Source organism: Bos javanicus, chromosome 6, assembly GCF_032452875.1.
Source record: "Bos javanicus breed banteng chromosome 6, ARS-OSU_banteng_1.0, whole genome shotgun sequence".
In the NCBI taxonomy this organism is placed as follows: domain Eukaryota; kingdom Metazoa; phylum Chordata; class Mammalia; order Artiodactyla; family Bovidae; genus Bos; species Bos javanicus.
The window spans coordinates 50,872,983-50,896,052 of NC_083873.1; the positions used below are offsets into that span (position 1 = coordinate 50,872,983).

General features: G+C 39.7%; 1 pseudogene; it reads right to left on the reverse strand.

Moving 5' to 3' along the window:
- Positions 1-4,634: 4,634 nt before the first annotated feature.
- LOC133249435 (polyadenylate-binding protein 4-like) lies at positions 4,635-6,925 on the reverse strand (annotated as a pseudogene).
- Positions 6,926-23,070: the final 16,145 nt, after the last annotated feature.

Genomic DNA, 23,070 nt, shown 5'->3' on the forward strand with positions numbered 1-23,070 from the left:
GCCTGGCTTGGAGAATTTTGAGCATTACTTTACTAGCATATGAGATGAATGAAATTGTGCGGTAGTCTGAGCATTCTTTGGCATTGCCTTTCTTTGGGATTGGAATGAAAACTGACCTTTTCCAGTTCTGTGGCCACTGCTGAGTTTTCCAAATTTTCTGGCATATTGAGTACAACACTTCCACAGCATCATCTTTCAGGATTTGAAATAGCTCCACTCAAATTACATCACCTCCACTAGCTTTGTTTGTAGTGATGCTTTCTAAGGCCTACTTGACTTCACATTCCAGGATGTCTGGCTATAGGTGAGTGATCACACCATCGTGATTATCTGGGTCGTGAAGATCTTTTTTGTACAGTTCTTCTGTGTATTTTTGCCACCTCTTCTTAATGTCTTCTGCTTCTGTTAGGTCCATACCATTTCTGTCCTTTATGGAGCCCATCTTTGCATGAAATGTTCCCTTGATATCTCTAATTTTCTTGAAGAGATCTCTAGTCTTTCCCATTCTGTTGTTTTCCTCTATTTCTTTGCACTGATCACTGAGGAAGGCTTTCTTATGTCTCCTTGCCATTCTTTGGATCTCTGCATTCAGATAGGAATATCTTTCCTTTTCTCCTTTGCTTTTTGCTTCTCTTCTTTTCACAGCTATTTGTAAGGCCTCCCCAGACAGCCATTTTGCTTTTTTGCACTTCTTTTCCATGGGGATGGTCTTGATCCCTTTCTCTTGTACAATGTCACAAACCTCCATCCATAGTATCAGGCACTCTATCTATCAGATATAGTTCCTTAAATCTATCTCTCACTTCCACTGTATAATCATCAGAAATTTGATTTAAGTCATACCTGAATGGTCTAGTGGTTTTCCCTAGATTCTTCAAGTCTGAATTTGGCAATAAGGAGTTCATGATCTGAGCCACAGTCAGCTCCCGGTCTTGTTTTGCTGACTGCATAGAGCTTCTCCTTTTTTGGCTGCAAAGAATATAATCAATCTGATTTCAGTGTTGACCATCTGGTGATGTCCATGTGTAGAGTCTTGTCTTGTGTTGTTGGAAGAGAGTGTTTGCTATGACCAGTGCATTTTCTTGGCAAAACTTTATTAGCCTTTGCCCTGCTTCATTCCATATTCCAAGGCCAAATTTGCCTGTTACCCCAGGTGTTTCTTGACTTCCTACTTTTGCATTCCAGTCCCCTATAATGAAAAGGACATCTTTTTTGGTTGTTAGTTCTAAAAGGCCTTGTAGGTCTTCATAGAACCATTCAACTTCAGTTTCTTCAGCATTTCTGGTTGGGGCATAGACTTGGATTACTGTGATATTGAATGGTTTGCCTTGGAAATGAACAGAGATCATTCTGTCGTTTTTGAGATTGCATCCAAGTACTACATTTTGGAATCTTTTTTTGACCATGATGGCCGCTCCATTTCTTCTGAGGGATTCCTGCCCACAGTAGTATATATAATGGTCATCTGATTCAAATTCACCCATTCCAGTCCATTTTAGTTCACTGATTCCTAGAATATTGACTTTCATTCTTGCCATCTCCTGTCTGAGCACTTCCAAATTGCCTTGATTCATGGACCTAACATTCCAGGTTCCTATGCAATATTGGTCTTTACAGTACCAGACCTTGCTTCTATCACCAGTCACATCCACAACTGGGTACTGTTTTTGCTTTGGCTCCATCCCTTCATTCTTTCTGGAGTTATTTCTCCACTGATCTCCAGTAGCATATTGGGCACCTACTGACCTGGGGAGTTCCTCTTTTTGTATCCTATCATTTTACCTTTTCATGCTGTTCATGGGGTTCTCAAGGCAAGAATACTGAAGTGGTTTGCCATTCCCTTCTCCAGTGGACCACATTCTGTCAGACCTCTCCACTTTGACCCACCCATCTTGGGTGGCCCCAACACGACATGGCTGAATTTCATTGAGTTACACATGGCTGTGGTCTGTGTGATTAGATTGACTAGTTTTCTGTGAGTATGGTTTGTGTGTCTGCCCTCTGATGCCTCTTGCAACACCTACTGTCTTACTTGGGTTTCTTTTACCTTGGACGTGGGGTATCTCTTCACGGCTGCTCCAGCAAAGTGCAGCCGCTGCTTCTTACCTTGGACGAGGGCTATCTCCTCACAGCCATCCCTCCTGACCTTGACTGTGGAGTAGCTCCTCTCGGCCCTCCTGTGCCCGCGCAGCCACCGCTCCTTGGACTTGGGGTTGCTCCTCTTTCCGAAGCCCCTGACCTCTGGCATTGGGTAGCTCCTCCCAGCCGCAGCCCCTGACCTCGGGCATGGGGTAGCTCCTCTTGGCCACTGCCTCTGACCTTAGGTGAGGGGTAGCTCCTCTCAGCCACGCTTCTGTGTGGTCCATCGCAGCCGCCGAACCCTAACCAGGAACAAAACTTTTTTCGGTGTCCACTTTCCACAAAGTTTTAATCACTTTCTGTAACAGCCACTTGTAAGTCAGACCTACTTTTTTTTCCCTTTATAAAATGTAATTTTATTTTTTATATCTTCTTTATTAAAAATATACATCCTACTTCTTTATTAGATTAGCAGACATTAATACTAGGTATTTAATATAGAATATTTCCCAGTTCACATGAATCTGAAATTTATTTAGGTTAATTTTTCTTGTATTTAGAATTGTTTGATTGTAAGCACTTACTTTTCTTTAGGCCAATTAAATTAGAACTCATTCACAACTTCAATAATATTATCAGATAAAAAGCAAAAGACGTAACATTGAGGTATACATAAATCCAGACAGACAGAGATCTTATTGTTTTCTGCTTGAGATTTAAAATATCTCTTTAACACCCTTTTTCTTTTTCTTGCTTGAAGTTCTAATTTGCCCAAGGTTGAAGTCTCAGGCAAAGTTGGCTGTGTATTTCAAGGACATGGAAAGGGTTAACTTCAAACTTTTCCTTAAGCAGGCCTTTTAACAAGCTAGTTGTTTTTAACTGCATATGCAAAAAGAATTTTTTTTTGTGCAGTTTCCAAAAAGAAAAATTTCTCTCACTGTGTTCAATCATCAATCACACAGTGACAATCATTCATAGGCTATCATAATGCATCCCTCCTCCCAAACCCCCAGGTTTCCTTAACTGTTACCCCCTTCCTGGGAGCTTCAAGGAGGTGATCAGTCTCCTCTTCTTCCTGTTGGGGTAGGACTTGACTGGGGACTGGCCCCAGGACCTTACCTGTGGCCATTCCTCGTGAGTTGGTCTATCCCTCCAAGGAATCTGGTCAGGGCTCGGCCATCCAGAAAGTCAGAACACCAGTCTGAAAGAGAACCCAGAATACTATCAGGTGGAACACCTCCTTGTTTGTCTCAGGGTTCCTTCACTCTAGCCCAACTGAGCCACCAGTCCATTGACTCAGGGGGCTGGCATGGTTGGAATCTCACTGAAGCCTCCAGAAATGTTGCAGAAACCAGTACTTGAGAAACCAAGCACTACACTTAGAGAGTTGGAGAACTCAGGTTTATTACAGCAGGGCCAGAGGAGTTGACACTCCAAGCTCTGAGCTGCAACAAAGGGGTTAGAGAGTTTTTATGCACATACAGGCATGATTAAATCAGTTTGCAGGGCTGGGTGATTGCAAACAGCAAGACAAGGGTTAGTGAGATAAGTTCCAGTTCCTAGTATTGTGAGTCCCCACTTTCTGAGACTATGTGATCCATGGCCTATGTGGTCCAGATTTTGCAAGGAGCAAGCTGAGTTACAGAGGCAAAAGGAGTAGGAGGCTATGTAAAATTTTAACTTTTCCTCTTTATGAGAAGGAGATTATGGTGTTAATGACTGGTTGTCAAGTAAAAAAGGTAACAACTAGTTTGATTACAGATATATTTTAAAGGTACGGCCATTGGATCCAAAGGATTTGAAGTAAAGGTTAAGGAAAGTGAGAAACTAAGGAAAACTTTTGGATTTTTGTCTGAACAATAGGGTTAAGTTTGGTGCTATTTCAGCCACAGGAAAATATGGGACAATTAGATTTACTGTTTTTCTTCTTTTAAATATCCTCTGGGTAAAGGGTGATAGCAGGCTGAATTAGTTAGAGGATCTTTTAGGGAGTCTGTAAAATAGATGAGAACCTCACCTGAGGATTTGGAACTGAAAGCATTGTCCTCTACATTTAGGCTGGATACAAACATCTGAGACAGTAGGGAAAGATTACTGCTCACATTCGGCTACAATAATATTCAATATGGCAACCCACTCCAGTACTCTTGCCTGGAAAATCTCATGGATGGAGGAGTCTGGTAGGCTGCAGTCCATGGGGTCGCTAAGAGTCGGACACGACTGAGTGACTTCACTTTCACTTCTCACTTTCATGCACTGGAGAAGGAAATGGCAACCCACTCCAGTGTTCTTGCCTGGAGAATCCCAGGGACGGGGGAGCCTGGTGGGCTGCCGTCTATGGGGTCGCACAGAGTCGGACATGACTGAAGCGACTTAGCAACAGCAGTACTATTATTATTATGTTTTAAAAGGAATTTGCTTATTCCAGTAATTAGGAAGTAGGTGGAAAAATCTGGCTTTAGTTACATTTGATTCCAGGAACTCAAATTATGCCAATAGTTATCTCTCTTTCTGTCTCTTTTTCTCATTCATTAGTGTTTCCATTCTCTTTTTTTCATTCTTTTTTTTTTTTAATGGAGATTTTTTTCTTTATTGAGAAACTTAAGACTTGGGTACATCAAATAAAACCAATTTCTTGGGGGAAAAAAGAATTAAAACCCACAATAGAAAAAAAAAAAAAAAAGTTAACACTGTCTGGGCCATAGCAGAACCCAGAGAATACATTCTTTAAATTGAAAAATTCTCGGTGCTTCATAATTGACCTTTTGATACAAAATGAGCTAATAAATTTGCAAATGGGGTTCTTGGTGTTGAGGTCCATAGGACAAGCTAGGAAGTCTTCAAACCTTGAGCTGAATTCCATGAGAGTTTATTTGGCTTTTGAATCGGTTCATCCTTGTCTAAGAGGTAGCAGCAGCAACAGCGTCCACCTTCTGAGCAGCTTCTTTCTTGGCATGATAAGCCTGAAGGACCGCCACAGCCTTCTCCACCTTGGAGCAGAGAGACTCGGGAGACTCCAGCATGTGCAGCAACTCCGAGCTGTTGATCTCCAGCAGCATCCCAGTTATCTTCCCAGCCAGGTTCGAGTGCATCGTCTGGATAAGTGGGAACAGATGTTAACCAGGCATCTGCTTCTGTTCCTGAGCGGGGGTGGGTTGCTGTGGCCAGCATGGAGGCAGTCAGCGACTCTTGCCCCTGAACATGGACTGCAGGCGGGGGTGCCTGCAGGGGCTGGATGGCAGGGTGAGGACTGCGGGTGCTGGAGGCATATTTGTAAGGTGCAACAGCCCAAGGAGCAGTGGCAGCAACAGCAGCACGACGCGCTAAGTTCTGCACAGCTGTAGGAACACCTCCAGACTGGCAGCTTTTAGTCAGCCCTTGCTGGGCGGCACCAGCCCCACCAAAGTCCATAGCCAAGCGGTCAGGGCACTCAGACCTGACTCTCTGAGTGGTAGTAGGGAGGCCGCCAGAGGCTGGAGCATTACCAGTTGGAGCCAGATGGTGAAGAGCTGGACGAGGCCCAGACTGGTGTATAGCACTTGGCATTCCTTGGAAGCCTTGAGGTCTCCCACCTTGCTGCAAGTGTGGATTAGACCTCATCTGTGCTAACTGGTTAGGTGTGTAATACAGAGGTCTTCCCTGAGTCTGTGGAACTGCTGGCACAAAGTAGCCCCCAGCTGCAGGCAGGAACTGATTTAAGATGGCATTGGTGGGCAGTGCCCTCATCCCAGCCACCTGCTGCATATACTGGTTGGTCAGGTGAGCCTTTCTCTCCTCCTTTCTCTGGGCCAGAGCGACATACAGTGGCTTGGAGCCCACGATGCATCCATTCATCTCTGTGACTGCTTTGGTTGCCTCTTCAGGGGACGAGAAGCAGACAAAGCCAAATCCTTTGCTTCTCCCATCCTCCAGCATCACCTTAGCACTGGCGATTGATCCAAAAGGAGAAAACTCTTTCCTTAACTTCTTGTCATCGATGGTTTCATCCAAGTTTTAAATGTAGAGATTCACCCCCTGATAGCGACTAATCCTCCCCTGCTTCAGCTGTTCAAATTTTCGCTTTAACTCAGCCTGCCACTCCACTTTCTTTTGTGCACAGCCAACGAAAATGACCTTCCCAGTGATTTCTTTTCCATTCATCTCTTCCACAGCCTTATTGGCATCCTCGTGTTTTTCATAACTCACAAAGCCAAAGCCTTTGGATTTCCCACTGGGATCTCTCATCACCTTGACACTTAGGGTCTTACTAAACTGGCTAAATAGCTCTTTCAGATTCTCATCATCAACCTTTTCCCCGAAGTTTTTGATGTAAACATTGCTGAGTTCCTTGGCTTTGGCTCCAAGTTCAGCTTCCCGCTCTTTTCGAGACTTGAATCTGCCCACAAATTTTGTGGTCGTTGAGGAGCATGCTGTTCATCTTCTCAATGGCCTTGTCGGCAGCCTCCTGGGTCTCAAAGTGGATAAAGGCATAACCCTTAGAACCGTTTTCATCACACACCACCTTGCAGGACAGAATGTTCCCAAAAGCAGAAAAAGTATCATAAAGTGCCTTGTCATCTATAGAGTTGTCCAGGTTCTTGATGAAGACGTTTCCCACACCAGATTTTCTCAGAGACGGATCCCTCTGAGACCACATGATTCGGATCGGCTTTCCCTTAATTACATAAAAGTTCATGGTGTCCAAGGCCCTCTCAGCGTCGGCCGGCTGCTGGAAGTTGACCTAGGCATAACCCAGGGAGCGGCGGGTGATCGTATAGCGGCAGGCCCAGATGGACAGCACAGGCCCCGCAGGACTGAACTTTTCATACAGCATGGCCTCGGTGACGTCTGAGCACAGGTCACCCATGACCTTTTTATTTATTTATTTTGCTTCAGGCTACTAGGCCCGAAAGTGGTGGAGGCTGCAATTACCTGGGGCTGAGAGCTCTTTTTTTCATTCTTACTAGGTTCTGTTTCCTGGTGAATATCACCTCTGTGATAATAAAAAGTTCTTGTAGAAAATGATTGCTAATAAATTTACATTAATTATATTCCTTCTTTGTAATCGTAAATATTTTAGGAGAACACATACATACACATAAATAAATAATCTTTGTTTTGATATTTTACTTAACCCTCCAAAAGACTTTTCTGGATCCCACTTGTCTTAAGTATCCCTTCTGAAACAATATTGATCAATATTTCAGGACTGTTAAGATTGGTCTGGAATGAGAAATGTGCCCAGTTTTTGTCCAGGAAGAATGGAGCACCATGATTGAAAAATCCACCCTTACTGTAAAATGGCATGGAGGAAATTTTCCAAGTTTCCAAAGAAAAGGGAATTGCAAAGGACTGTTGGGAGCAACATTATTATAACTACCACGTGTTTATAATAGTTTTCATAAAACTCTTTTTTTTCATATTTTTCCAATTATCTACTTCTCCCTGTCAAAAGAATAATTGAAGGAAAATGATACTGTTGTCTTTTTGATAGTTAAACATTTTCTATGCTAAGTGAATGAATGTAAAGTGAATGAACCAACGAATGAATCATCATGATTCTTCCATTAAGAAGAAAGATAATACCAAAAATAACTATCACAACATATGTTTTACAGATGTATAATCTATCTTACATATTCTTTGGGAGACTATTTTTCTTATAAAAAGAGATTTAAGCACATTTCCTGAAGGGTCTAAAGGAGAATAAAAAACCCAAACAATAGTAGTAATATTAACAGAGTTTGGACAAGAAAAAAATTGATGAACTATGATTTTTATTATGTGAAAGCATGACATATCACTTGACTATCAAAAATTGCCATTTGCTTAATTTCCTATTAACTAGAAGAAATTAGGCTCATATTAAATGGATTTTCCTGGTAGCTCAGATGGCAAAGAATCTGCCTGCAATGTGGGAGACCTGGGTTAGATCCCTGGGTTGAGAAGATCCCGTGGAGGAGGGCATGGCAAACCATCCCAGTAGTCTTGCCTGGAGAATTCCAATGGACAAAGGAGCCTGGAAGGCTATACAGTCCATGGGGTGGCAAAGAGTTGTACACAACTGAATGACTAAGCACAGCACAGTTATTTCTTTAACTGCTTTTGTCAAGAAGATAATGTAAATCCCTAGAAATGATGCTATAGTTTATATAGTATAGTATATTATAGGCATATTTAATAGAGGAAGCACTGGATAACTACTAGTACATTTATTATTCTACATCTACATCTGTGTGCTCAGAAGTATCCAACACTGTGTGGCCCTGTTAGACTAGGAAAAAGAAGTTGAAAACATCAATGGCTAAAAGACAAAGAAGGGAGAAGCCTGCAAAAATGGAATAAAGGGTGGTCTGAGGACCGGAGTGGGAATCTCAGGTGAAACAAACAGTCCCCCTGGCTAGCCCAATTTATATAAGGCAAGTTCAGGGGGAGGAAAAACAATATATGAAAAGAGGAGCCAAAGTTGACCCCCTCTTATCATCTCTTCTTTCGTGTTGGCCTGCCTTCATGCCTCGAGGATGTATTTTCCTTTGCTTGCCAAATAAAACTGAGCTGAAATACTGGTTTGCTGTTTAAAACTGAGCTGTAACATAGCTGTAACACTGGTCTGCCATTTCAAATTTTTGCTGCAGTGAGAGAGAACTGAGGAATTTACACACTCCCCCAACAGCCCCATGAACAGTAGCCTGCCAGGTTCCTCTTGCCTATGAAATTTTTCAGGTAAGAATACTGGAGTGGGGTGCCATTTCTTCCTCCAGGGGATCTCCTGGACCCAGGGATTGAACCCACATCTCCTGTCTCTCCTGCATTTCAGGTGGATTCTTTACCACTAGTGCCACCTGGGAAACCTACACTTATTATTAGCAAACTACAAAAAGAGTATTAAATCTGTCCTGTTGTTCCTTATGGAACTATCTCTACTAAGATTCTCAAATTATCATGCACATGTATTTGCCAAAATTTTAGCCAAAGAAATATGTGACATACTAAATGATAGCTCAGTTGGTAAAGAATCTGCCTGCAATGCAGGAGACCCTAGTTTAATTCCTGGGTTGGGAAGATCCCCTCAAGAAGGGGATAGGCTACCCACTCCAGCATTCTTAGGCTTCCCTTATGGCACAGCTGGTAAAGAATCTGCCTGTAATGCAAGAGACTTTGGTTCGATTCCTGGGTTGGGAAGATCCCTTGGAGAAGGGAAAAACTACCCATTCCAGTATTCTGGCCTGGAGAATTCCATGACTGTACAGTCATGACATTGCAAAGAGTCAGATGTGACTAAATGACTTTTACTTTCACATATATTATAACCTAGAAGTGAGTTTTTACCCCAATGAGGGTTCATTTAAATAATTTTTTTGTCATCATAGGGGGATTTTCTTTTTCTTTTGCAACATAGCTTGTGGTGAAGAAACATTGGTGCCCACAGTCCCTGAAAGTGAAAAATGAAAGTGTTAGTTGCTCAGTCATTTCCAACTCTTTCTGACACCTTTGACTGTAGCCTGCCAGGTTCATCTGTCCATGGAATTCATCAGACAAGAATACTGTGTGGGTAGCCATTCTCCAGGGGATCTTCCCAACCAGGGATGAAACCCTGGTCTCCTGTGTTGCAGGCAGATTCTTTACGGTCTGAGCAATCAGGGAAGCAAGGAGAGATAAAAAGCATCAGGGAAGAAATGAACACCTGCAGGAGTTGTTTTGTTGTGACTAAAGAGGCACTTTGATGTTCAGCGAGAGGGAGGAATATGCAAGCAAAAAAATGTAGACAGTGATTAAAACCATGTTTCTTTGCCAGTGGGGTTTCTATACATGTTTTATCACTATTTCTGGATGTAAAACAAGAAGGTGTGTAACCTTTGCATCCCACTGCCACAGCATTAATCTCCCCCAGAATGAAGACAGAAGGTCCCAGTGTGTGGTGCGTAGAACAGATATATTTTAATAGGCTGGAGCTTGATGCTATCACAAACAATGGCATTTGCCAAGTTTAACTTGAAATAAAATCTAATCTTACAAATAACTGAAATAGAACAAAATGCATAAAGCATCTGTTTTCAAATTACTGTATTGTTTATAAATCAAATAAGCCACTTCCTAACTCAATCAACTTGTCCTTGTGAGTTAATGGGCTGTGATATCAATCTTATACTAAAATCCATTTTGAGGTGGTTCTTATAGCTTTTAGCTCAATGTTGCTTCTCTATAAAGGAGAGTTTATCTCCCAGAAATTTCCATGGTCCCCACTTGTTCAGAAAACTTGCATGTGATTTGGCAAGTATGTGAACACCTAGCCTAGCATATTTGAGGACATGTCTGAGGGATGTATTAGAAAGCTATCATTTAGAACATAGCATACACTGCAAACTGGGTGGAAGGAAGAAGATTTTATTACCTCTTTATTTTATTCTAGTTTTGTCTGTGCTGGGTCATCATGGCTGCACTCATGCTTTCTCTAATTGCAGCATGCAGGTTTCTCATTGCGGTGGTTTCTCCAGTGAGCTTAAGGCACATGGGCTCAGAAGTTGTTGCTCCTGGGCTTAGTTGCTTTGTGGCATGTGGAATCTTCCTCAACCAGGAGTTAAACCTGTGTCTCTTGTATTGGCAGGAAGATTCTTAACCATGGGACCACCAGGGAAATCCAGGAAATAGCTTTTAAAAAAGAGCACCTTTGGGGTTCTAAGTCCTTTGCTTACAAAGTCTCATTTATTCATCCTTGATATTATTTGGATACTATTTCTATAATCATATCTCCCTTTTTACAGAAAAATAAATAAAAATGTATGGATAAATTAAAGTAACTTAATTAATAAAACTAAGTTGTATAAGAACTGAGCTATTATCCCAAATTCCATCACATAAAATATCTATCAGATAAAATAAACATCCTAAAAGGATCAGGATATCAAAAGTCCATCAAGATGTATCTTTTCTGCAATTTGGTTGTCCCTACTGCCTCATTTAATTGCACTGCTAACCACCTTGAAGTCCAATAATATTCAATCTAAAAATATAATATAGCTTTTCAAGTTAAAAATCTAGCTTCTTTTAGATTATTTAGTCTCAGCCAATATGTAAACGAAATCAATTCAAATTTAAACTCTATATCAGGACTGTCTTCCCATTTAAACTCTCTCCATTTTTTTCCTCATTCTTTTCTTTCTTCTACTGCTCGTGCTCTCAGGATGACTATGGATTTGGGGAAAAAATTGGTATAACTTCAAAAGTTTGAGAGATAGGAGGCTATTCTGTATCCTGTTACCTCTTTCTTCCTTGAGCCTGCTGGGATGACTGAATACACAATGACAGCTATTGTGTATTCACCTCTAATCCCTGTTCACCTGTTTTTCATGCAACTCTCCCTCATTGTGTTGGCAATAAATGTCTCAGCTTCCTAACTTGACCTCTGATTATGGGATTTACCTATTTTGGATTTTTCCATGAAATTTCCCAGGCAAAAATACTGGAATTGGTTGCCATTTCCTCCTCCAGGGGATCCTCCAACCCAGGATTGAACCCATGTCTCCTGTGTCTCTTGCATTGGCAGGCAGATTCTTAAACATTGAGCCACCAGGGAAGCTCAGTCACATAGCTCTATTCTTAGTCAATTTGTTGAAGTGCCATGGGGATATCACAAGACACATATTAATGTGTGCCCTAGTGTGTGAGTGTAAAGTATTTGCATGCAGAATGGTGTACATAAATTTTTCCTGTTAGATATTAACTTATATCTGAAGGCTTAGATTTGGGACACCATTCAAAGCAAATTTGGAGTGAAAATTCAATTCAGTGGTGCATATTGCGAGGAAGCTTCTTGTGTCTAGAGTGTCATGGACAAATCGGCTGATGAGTAACTTTAAGTGCAGAATTCACACAAGAAGTTCTTCTGCTCTGGAGTTCAGCCAGCTCCCTGGGGTTCTCTAGTCATCCCTGCACAATGGTGGCCCTGTGAGGTCAACAAGGAAGCTCGAAACAACTCTCATAATGGTCTTCCTCCCCATATTCCTCTTTACTTTTCAGCTCTTCTGTGATTCTCCCCTTAAGTTAGAAGTATATGTGTTCTTTTTCTTGTTACATAGGAGAGTGTTGCTGTATGCTGCATTCTCCACTTCAGGGCTTTCAGCAAAGCCTCAGTGCTCTCTCTTTAATTTCACTCTTGATTTATTAGACACAAACTAATCCAGATTTCTTCAAATATCAAATCCTTATAAATCGAAAAGTGCTTTAGATCAGATCAGATCAGTCGCTCAGTCATGTCTGACTCTTTGCAACCCCATGAATCCCAGCACGCTGGGCCTCCCTCTCCATCACCAACTCCCGGAGTTCACTCAGACTCACGGCCATCAAGTCAGTGATGCCATCCAGCCATCTCATCCTCTGTTGTCCCCTTCACCTCTTGCCCCCAATCCCTCCTAGCATCAGAGTCTTTTCCAATGAGTCAACTCTTCGCATGAGGTGGCCAAAGTACTGGAGTTTCAGTTTTAGCATCATTCCTTCCAAAGAAATCCCAGGGCTGATCTCCTTCAGAATGGACTGATTGGATCTCCTTGCAGTCCAAGGGACTCTCAAGAGTCTTCTCCAACACCACAGTTCAAAAGCATCAATTCTTCAGTGCTCAGCCTTCTTCACAGTCCAACTCTCACATCCATACATGACCACAGGAAAAAACATAGCCTTGACTAGACGAACCTTTGTTGGCAAAGTAATGTCTCTGCTTTTGAATATGCTATCTAGGTTGGTCATAACTTTCCTTCCAAGGAGTAAGCGTCTTTTAATTTCATGGCTGTAGTCACCATCTGCAGTGATTTTGGAGCCCAAAAAAATAAAGTCTGCCACTGTTTCCACTGTTTCCCCATCTATTTCCCATGAAGTGATGGGACCAGATGCCATGATCTTCCTTTTCTGAATGTTGAGCTTTAAGCCAACTTTTTCCCTCTCCACTTTCACTTTCATCAAGAGGCTTTTGAGTTCCTCTTCACTTTCTGCCATAAGGGTGGTGTCATCTGCATATCTGAGGTTATTGATATTTCTCCCAGCAATCTTGATTCCAGCTTGTGCTTCTTCCAGTCCTGCGTTTCTCATGATGTACTCTGCATATAAGTTAAATAAACAGAGTGACAATATACAGCCTTGATGTACTCCTTTTCCTATTTGGAACCAGTCTGTTGTTCCATGTCCAGTTCTAACTGTTGCTTCCTGACCTGCATACAGATTTCTCAAGAGGCAGATCAGGTGGTCTGGTATTCCCATCTCTTTCAGAATTTTCTAGTTTATTGTGATCCACACAGTCAAAGGCTTTGGCATAGTCAATAAAGCAGAAATAGATGCTTTTTTGGAACTCTCTTGCTTTTTCTATGATCCAGCAGATGTTGGCAATTTGATCTCTGGTTCCTCTGCATTTTCTAAAACCAGCTTGAACATCTGGAAGTTCACGGTTCACATATTGCTGCAGCCTGGCTTGGAGAATTTTGAGCATTACTTTACTCGCATGTGAGATGAGTGCAATTGTGCAGTAGTTTGAGCATTCTTTGGCATTGCCTTTCTTTGGGATTGGAATGAAAACTGACCTTTTCCAGTTCTGTGGCCACTGCTGAGTTTTCCAAATTTGCTGGCATACTGAGTGCAAAAGGTGCTTTAGTTCTAAGCTATTTCACTTTCTGTGAGTTAAGAAAAAAAAAAAAAACATGCAGTGAAGCTATACTGAATACTTTGTAATAATATTTAATGGGAAAGAATCTGAAAAAAAAAACACATATAGATGCTTTTGAATTGTGGTGCTGAAGAAGACTCTTGAGAGTCCCTTGGACTGCAAGGAGATCAAACCAGTCAATCCCAAAAGAAATCAATCCTGAATATTCATTGGAAGGACTGATGCTGAAGTTGAAGTTCCAATACTTTGGCTACCTGATGTAAAGAGCTAACTCATTTAAAGAGACCCTGATGCTGGGAAAGATTGAAGGCAGGAGGAGAAGTGGGTGACAGAGGATGAGACGGTTGGATGGTATCACCAACTCAATGGATATGAGTTTGAACAAACTCCAGGAAATAGTGAAGGATAGGGAAGGTTAGCATGCTGCAGTTCAAGGAATCACAGAGTCAGATGTGACTTAACAACTGAACAATAACAACAACAACAACCACAACCACACACACAGAGACACACACACACACATACATATATATGAGTATATATGTATATATATATACATGTATATATACATATATCTGAAACACTGTAGAATCTAACACATTAAGAGCAAAAAGTCGCTTAGAATTTAATGTAACATTTTTTTTCCAGGCTGTATCTGTTCTCAATATAGAGGAATAAATGACAATACTCTAGTAGATGGTAGTCATAGGACAGTAGACATAGAAAAAAAAGTTCATGGTTTAAAATGTACAAATAGTATTCCTTACATGTGCAAAAGATCTGGTAAGTATTTGGAAAATACCTAGTGTTCAGTCATTTTTTTACCTATTTTTTCTGCTACGTTTTGACGTCCCTTTGTTTTGACTGCCACCTGTCTGCCAGATTCACTTGATTCTGTTATTTCTGCTCCTTAAGATTTGGACTTTCACTGGTGACCTGTTGCAATCTAGTTAGGTCTGTGCATTAATTGGTTTCCAGAATCTGGAAGTCATCCTGTCTCATTTGAAACTTATTTCTGATAACAGTGAGGAGGAGTGAAGTATCTTTTAAAGAAACACATCATTGTAAACATTATATATATATATATATATATATATATATATATATAAAATGTATATATATATAAAAGAGACTTGAAAAATATTTTCATGGACTCAAATATTGATTCATTTTTATATAAATTAATTCAATTCTTTAATAAAGTTCCTGCTGTGTGTTACAATGAGTCTGATTTTCTGGTATATAGCAGAGAAGCAGACAGAAAAATATTTTACTCTTATTCCTTCATTCTAGTAAGGCAAACAGATACCAAGGAGATTAAAACATGACAATTTCAGATAGTGACAATGAACATAAAAATTAGCCAAGATACTTAGCTAGAGAATTACATATTTCTGAGACAGTGATTTTCAGAATCATGCTGCCATTAAATAATAAATTCTAGGTAATGATAATGAAGGTTATAGTGAGATTTAAATTCCTACTGATTTTAAATCATGATGAATTGGAGGAGTAATTATTTTAGGAGAATGTCTTCATAATTGTTTATAGTTATAATATTTATAAAGAGTGTTCATTCAGAAACCTAGCATGGCCACCACTTATTTCCTGTTCAAGAACACAATATTATAAATTTATCTCAACTTAGAAGATTATGACTCTACTAAACATTAGAAGATTTTTCACCCATCAGTTTCCCTGGAAGTTATTAATGAAGTTAAGCTCCTATAACAAAATAGCACAGACTGCGTGGTTTATTTATTTTCTTATAGAAATTTATTTTCTCACACTTCTGGAAGCCCAAGCTCCAAATGCTAGCAGAACAGCTTCTGGTGAGACCTCTCTCCTTGAATTGCAGATGGTGCTCTCTCAGTGTCCTTACATGGCCTTTTCTCTGGGTGGGTATGCAGAAAGGTCGAGAGAGAGATATCTTTGGTGTCCGTTTTCATGATAAGGCCACTAATCTTATTGCATTAAGACCTCACTCTTCTGTTATTACAGTTTCACTAATCTAAGATACATCATTCCGTTTTCAATGTCCATGATAACATCCAATGTTTTCTCCTTCATTAATGATAGAAAGAATAATTCAAACTACTTGAGAATATTGCCTTGACCCTGTGGAAAATAGCCTTAAGTCTTGTTTTTATCCTTACATTTCTTTAAGATTGTCTCCTACAAATAATTTCCCTTAAATTCCCCTGGCTTCCAGTTAATCAAATTCTCAGTAATTTTAATATAAAAATTATGTATGCATCTGGAATGGGGCTGCTGCTGCTCAGTCGCTTCAGTTGTGTCTGACTCTGTGCGACCCCATTGATGGCAGCCCATCAGGCTGCCCCGTCCCTGGGATTCTCCAGGCAAGAACACTGGAGTGAGTTGCCATTTCCTTCTCCAAAGCATGAAAGTGAAAAGTGAAAGTGAAGTTGTTCAGTCCTGTCTGACTCTTAGCAACCCCATGGACTGCAGCCTACCAGGCTCCTCAGTCCATGGGATTTTCCAGGCAAGAGTACTGGAGTGGGTTGCCACTGCCTGCTCAATGATTGATACGTAAATGTGTTGCAACAAACGAAGTTATGCAGATATCCTAATAGGATAGACCTTATAGATATTTATACCAGGAGCACACTGAAAACATTTTCTTTCTTTAATGTTTTCATTGATGTAACTAGGACACTTACTTGTTAGACTGTGTTTAGCAATGAAATATGCCAAGCATCACTACGAACAAAGCTAATGGAGGTGATGGAATTTCAGTTGAATAATTTAAAATCCTGAAAGATGATGCTGTTTAAGTGCTGCACTCAGTATGCCAGCAAATTTGGAAAACTCAGCAGTGGCCACAGGACTGGAAAAGGTCAGTTTTCATTCCAATCCCAAAGAAAGGCAATGCCAAAGAATGCTCAAAGTACCGCACAATTGCACTCATCTCACATGCAAGTAAAGTAATGCTCAAAATTCTCCAAGCCAGGCTTCAGTGATACATGAACTGTGAACTTCCAGATGTTCAGGCTGGTTTTAGAAAAGGCAGAGGAACCAGAGATCAAATTGCCAACATCCGCTGGATCGTGGAAAAAACAAGAGAGTTCCAGAAAAGCATCTATTTCTGCTTTATTGACTATGCCAAAGCCTTTGACTGTGTGGATCACAATAAACTGTGGAAAATTCTGAAAGAGATGGGAATACCAGCCCACCTGACCTGCCTCTTGAGAAACCTATATGCAGGTCAGGAAGCAACAGTTAGAACTGGACATGGAACAACAGACTGGTTCCAAATAGGAAAAGGAGTACATCAAGGCTGTATATTGTCACCTTGCTTATTTAACTTCTATGCAGAGTACATCATGAGAAATACTGGGCTAGAAGAAGCACAAGCTGGCATCAAGATTGCCTGGAGAAAATCAATAACCTCAGATATGCAGATGACACCACCCTTATGACAGAAAGTGAAGAGGAACAAAAAAGCCTCTTGATGAAAGTGAAAGAGGAGAGTGAAAAGGTTGGCTTAAAGCTCAACATTCAGAAAACCAAGATCATGGCATCTGGTCCCATCACTTCATGGAAAATAGATGCGGAAACAGTGGAAACAGTGTCAGATTTTATTTTGTTGGGCTCCAAAATCACTGCAGATGGTGATTGCAGCCAGGAAATTAAAAGACGCTTACTCCTTGGAAGAAAAGTTATGACTAACCTAGATAGCATATTCAAAAGCAGAGACATTACTTTGCCAACAAAGGTCCATCGAGTCAAGGCTATGGTTTTTCCTGTGGTCATGTATGGATGTGAGAGTTAGACTGTGGAGAAAGCTGAGCACCGAAGAATTGATGCTTTTGAACTGTGGTGTTGGAGAAGACTCCTGAGAGTCCCTTGGACTGCAAGGATATCCAACCAGTCCATTCTAAAGGAGATCAGCCTTGGGTGTTCTTTGGAAGGAATGATGCTGAGGCTGAAACTCCAGTACTTTGGCCACCTCATGAGAAGAATTGACTCATTGGAAAAGACTCTGATGCTGGGAGGGATTGGGGGCAGGAGGAGAAGGGGACGACAGAGGATGAGATGGCTGGATAGCATCACCGACTCGATGGACATGAGTTTGAGTGAACTCCAGGAGTTGGTGATGGACAGGGAGGCCTGGCATGCTTCGATTCATGGGGTCACAAAGAGTCGGACATGACTGAGCGACTGAACTGAATGGATGCCCTTTTGTAACTGATGCAAGCAAAAACTGTTGGAATCAAATAACCAGAAATTTAGTAGCTTGACAATTGGGGATATCAGTAGAGAGGAAAGTGCATTTGCAAATGGTAATCACTGCATTGGTCCTCAACATTGATCCTAGGAAACACTGCTGGACTCCTTAAAAATCCAGACAGAATTTAGCCAGTAAGCAGGGGAAATTTGGCCCCAAGAGGTTGAATCACACTTAACTAAAAACCTAGTGAGACTGGGAGAGACACCAGAAAGAAAATGCTACCACATGGATCAGAATATTTTTGTTACCTAATGCGAATGGAAAACGACCACATAATCAGTAAAAAAAAAATATTTTGGATTTTCTGTGTAATTCAAGAACATAGAAATAAGAAACATAAAGAAAAGAGGATGAAAAAGTGAATTTTATGGGAATTGAAAACTACACACTGAACAAAACCTCAAAATAAGGGCAATTGTTCGTGTTGAATGTTTAAAAGCATCAGGTTAAGCTAGCTGGCCATAGCCATCTGATGGTATTTGCTATTTTGTCAATAATTGGGAAATGATACTTATGGGCTCCTGTGATTTATATTCAGCTCTATCCTTGTGATAAACTGGATATCAGAATGAGAAATATTCAAATTCCCATGGCTAATGCATCTAATACATCCACTCAGCCAATGGTGGAATTAACCACTGAATTTAAGTGTCTCTGACTCTTTCTACGGTTTCCCTTTTTGATAACATAAATCCTTCACTTACATATTAGCATTTTCAACAGACTCATACTGTCCAGGGAATCTATTTCTTCCCTTGAGTTTATGTGTGTTAAGTCGCTTTAGTCATGTCTAACTCTTTGTGACCCTATGGTTTGTAGCTCACCAGGCTCCTCTGTCCATGGGATTCTCCAGGCAAGAATACTGGAATAGGCTGTCATTTCCTCCTCCAAGGGATCTTTCCAACATCCCTTATGCCCCTGCAATGGCAGACAGGCTCTTTACCACTAGTGCTACCAAAATTTAATTCCCAAAGGGAACTATCACCTTTCTCTTTTCCTGGCTCTAGGGACAACTTGCTAGACTCCTTCTCCAATGCTAATGAAACCAATGATTTGATCCATTAAACAGTAGCAAAATGTTTCATGTAATTTTCCATCTAGTAAGTGGTAGGACTTCCCTGGTGGCTCAAATGGTAAAGAATCTGCTTACAATGCAGGACACTGAGGTTCGACTCCTGGATTGGGAAGATTTCCTGGAGAAAGGAATGGCTACCATACCAGTATACTTTCCTGGAGAATTCCATGGACCAAGGACCCTGACAGGCTGCAGAGTCAGCTATGACTGAGTGACTAATAGTGAGCGGTATAGATGAAAATCTTCAACTCATAGACCATGTATGTCACTTATTAACAGCTGCCTTGGTAGACTTAAGTAAATCATGTGTCTGTTTTTTATCTCCCTTTTGGAACATATGCTTCTCATCATCACTCATTTTAGTATTTCTCACATTATTTAACACTACGTCATGCTCTGAGTACAAACTCAATAAATGGCTGCAGAACTAAACTGAAAATCAACTAAACTACTATTAGCCATTGTCAAAAAGCTGAATGGAGGGAAAGATATGCTCTTTTTCATATTTTGATATTTCATAAAAAAAGATGAAATACCATTTAAAGTAGTTAGAATGATCAAAATTCAGACAATATGGATGAAGTAATAAGGAGGGAGATCTCTATTGGGAGTTTCAGGATATGTACAACTTTCAAAATGTAATCTACAAAATGTCTTAAAAATATATGTAGCATTTCAGGAGCATATCTCCATGAAGTCTTGTTTCAGGTTCTGTATGCTTGTATGAAATTGGTCTGCAAATATATGAAAAGGAATACAAAAGACATTGCAGTAAATATGCTCTTTCAAAGAGATTTCTCTTTGTGATTAGAGACAGTAACACAGCACTGAAACATTAAGAATGAAAAAGGGGGCAAAGATTTAAGTCAAAAGCTTTCAATGCCATTAACCCTTAGAAGATTTGCAAAGTGAGAAATATGATAAATGACTGCTCTCCAGTTTTATCCACAGTTGACCTTTTTTATATGAGGCAAGAAAATTTGGAAGAAGCCGACTCCCCAAAAGTACAGCTTACTGTCAGCAAATTTGAATTTCATTTCCTGAAATGTCATTGGAATAAAACATATCTTCATTGTTAAAGGGTTTCTCATTGTAGCTGGACAAATGTGCTAGTGTATGACATTCAGCAAAAATTATCTTTCATGTTTCAGACTTGGTTTCAGAAAGCACTACATCCAACAATGGGAAAAGGGGAATTGTATCATCTCATCTGCCATGAGCAAACCCCCAGAATCTCGTTCCATGGGGGAATTTTGTCATTGGCGCTAACTACCATGGCCACAGAAAATTTAATAAAAAGCCTTTAGCCACAGCAAGAGGCTCTCAAGGTGAGTTGGTGCTCTATTTTTATTATCTTAACCGTGCCTGCATAATAAAACCATTACAGAGCCAGAGTAAATATTGTAAATCATAAATTCTCACCTACAAAAGTTCATAATGAACTGAGTATAAATATCAGCAAAATATACAAATAATAAAACTACTCAAATGCATACTGCATGTTAATGAAGACTGAAGGCAATTCTTGACTTCTCTGGGGTGCAGCTTAAAATACGGTTGCCAGCTGGAGAAACCTAGTGACACAAATTAAAGAGAGAAAACTGAAGGCTGGAAAGCAGTGAAATCTTATTGTAGTAACCCTGTCACTAACTTAGAGCAAATTACCTCAGTTATTTTTTGAAAGTGGGATTTATCAAATTTCATTTTGTTATTGTACGTATTCACTTAAGAGTCACTGAAGTAGTTTGTTGCCAGTCCAATAGCAGTCTCTATTAGCTTTTGTTTATAGAACCTGAATTTTTTCAATAATCTACCTTCACTGGATTATGACATTGTCCTTTAAGGGGTCAATTCTGATGAATCTATTCTAATCAAGTAATTATATTTCTCTTGCCAGTGACTGGTTTATGAGTGAATATGGAATCAAACTTAGTTGCATGTGCGTTTAGGGGCTCTGCTGGATGACTTGTATAAATATGATATGAAATGTTGAGTACAGCAGGCTCATGGTCCATGTCAACCATTTTGATATCATGAATGGAACACATGTTTAGATTAAGTTAACATATGAGGTTGGCATAAAGACAAATAGAAAGAACCTAGTTTATAATGTTAGTAACCTGCTTAATTAACTTAGCTGTGAGCTTCTTCTAATGTGAGATAATAAATGCAATTAATATTTAAAGGAGTTAAGTTATGGTTTTTCTGTTACTTGTAGCTGAAATCAGCCTGATTGATTGATACAATCAGATTTTCAGAGGGAAATAACAATCTATAAAAAATGCTTATGTCAAAGACAATTATTGAAATATTTTTAATGAAATATGTGATAAATTATATCCTAAAGTAAGTACAGAACAGTTACAACAAAGTCTATTTGGGTTACATGGTCAAAAAAATTTAGATTATATAGATACCACAGTATTTTCTATACAAAGTTTGTTTATAGTATACATTATTCACATTTTCAATAATTCTTAGTAGCTTTTCAATTTGTGAAAAAATCAGGAAAGTGTTATAGAATTTTGAGAAGAAAATAAATACTAGAATATTTTAAAATAGAATTTTGAGAAAAATAATTTTTTTAATTTTAGGACATATTATGATTGTCATTATTCCCTAAATGTTAAATTTTAAATGGGTTAGATAAATAGATTACTGGATTCCATAGAACTTTTACCCAAATCATGGGATTTTATAGTAGTACACCATTTACTCTTGACTATGTTTTAGAGCTACAGACTTGCAGTTTTAACAAGTTACCAACAGCTAATTATACCACAGTTATTTTGGTGTTCATATTTAAGAATCATGATAACAATAAGCCCCTGCATGTATTGTCTCGTTATGACATTTCTCAGACTAATAACACAAAGTTGTCAGTTGAAGTCATAGCCTTTGTAACCAGGATATTACATAGGGCATGCCCTAGGATGGGTTTATTTTCTTTTAGCCTATAATTTTCTTAAATCATCTTTAGTTAAAATACTAAAAAAACTGACATATATGCCAAAAAATAAAAACAACTTACTCTTCAGATGCAGTGTTTTATAACATCAATTCAGAAGTTAATATTTAAAACTCTGATTAGGTATTTTCCACTGATTGTTCAGTTCACTTCAGTCACTCAGCTATGTCCAACTCTGCAACCCCATGGATTGCAGCATACCATGCTTCCCTGTCCATCACCAATTCCAGGAGCTTGCTCAAACTCATGTCCATAGAATTGGTGATGCCACTCAATCATCTCATTCTTTGTTGTCCCTTTTTCCTCCTGCCTTCAATTTTTCCAAGCATCAGGGACTTTTCCAGTCAGTTCTTCACATCAGGTGGCCAAAGTATTGGAGTTTCAGCTTAAGCATCATTCAGTCCTTCCAATGAATATTCAGGGTTGATTTACTTTAGGATGGACTGGTTGGATCTTCAACACCACAGTTCAAAAGCATCAATTCTTCAGCACTCAGCTTTCTTTATAGTCCAACTCTCACATCCATACATGACTACTGGAAAAACCATAGCTTTGACTAGATGGACTTTTGTTGGCAAAGTAATGTCTCTGCTTTTGAATATGCTTTCTAGGTTGGTCATAGTTTTTCTTCCAAGGAGCGAGCGTCTTTTAATTTCATGGCTGCAGTCACCACCTGCAGTGATTTTGGAGCCCCCCCAAACAAAACCTGTCACTGTTTCTCCATCTGTTTGCCATGAAGTGATAGGACCGGATGGCATGATTTTAGTTATGCCAAAAATGATACCTAGTCAACAGGTCTAAAATAATCTATTTTGCATTTATACAAAGAACATACCTAGTAGTCTTAATTTAATATTTCAACTTTTGGAAGCTTTATAAGGACAGACTATTAAACAGACCTTATTAACTCAATAATTAATTATTATCATATTTATATACCTATTTTATATCTTCAGCTATGTATCCAGCTGTATATCCCAGATATCATGCTAAGTGCTGATAGACAAAACATAAAATTTCAAAGCATATAATAGAACCTATGGTTATAGGTGATAAACAAGGTAGTAAAA